This window comes from Cynoglossus semilaevis, chromosome 17, assembly GCF_000523025.1.
Source record: "Cynoglossus semilaevis isolate Cse_v1.0 chromosome 17, Cse_v1.0, whole genome shotgun sequence".
In the NCBI taxonomy this organism is placed as follows: Eukaryota; Metazoa; Chordata; class Actinopteri; order Pleuronectiformes; family Cynoglossidae; genus Cynoglossus; species Cynoglossus semilaevis.
The window spans coordinates 15,337,290-15,338,216 of NC_024323.1; positions in this window are offsets into that span (position 1 = coordinate 15,337,290).

Consider the following 927-nt stretch of genomic DNA (forward strand, 5'->3'; position numbering starts at 1 on the left):
TTTCACGCAGTAATCCAGCGGGACTGTGGTCGTTAACTACACCTCTGTTGGTCCATCCATGTTCTGCTACGCCTCTGATTGTTTTTAGCTACTGTAATTCTCTGATTTTTCCTTAATTTCTTTGTTCTGCTGGATTGGACACACACACACACACACACACACACACACACACGGTCACTCCAAACATAAGTTGGATGGTGAGAATCAATGCTAATTACCAGCAGGTCTCAGCTCGCTCTGTGGTGTGTGTGTGTGTGTGTGTGTGTGTGTGTGTGTGTGTGTACCTGGTGAAGCCATCTTTTATGTCTGTGTGAAGTTCTCACAACTCATGTAAACAAGACTGTGTGTGTGTTAGGGTGAGACAGGGGGCAGTGTCTTGTTAATTAACTAGAGTTTCAGGGTTGTTTTTTTTGGTTTTTTGTTTTTTGTTTTTTGGTCCTCATTTACGGAAATGAAGTGTGACCCAGGAGTGACCCACGTCTCCTGACGGACGGAGTCAAAGAAAGAAGGAAGAAGAAAGGATGAAGTACAGAAAAGAAGTTCTAAAGATAAAAAAAAAAATGAATTTGAGTTTATCTGGTTTATGTGGGGTAGATCAGAGGGTGATGAGTGATGAGAGACAACATGAGAACATAAGAGAGAGAGAGGAGAGAGAGGGGGGGGTCGGGGGGGTGGTGACTAACATCTGCCAGCCTGGGTAGAGCCTCTCCTTCTAAGGGTTTCTCCAGTGATCTTCAGCAGAGGTCTGATGTCACATGACTCACGACACGTCTCTCCATCAGGCTGCTCCTCCGTCCCTTCACCAAATACAGCCACGGACACCAAACACTGACACGTGTCCCCGGACGTCTCTGTGCTCCTTCAGTTACCACCGTCTCTGCTTCACGTTTCTTCACTCTGGGCCAGAGGTCGTCAGCAGGGGGTTCT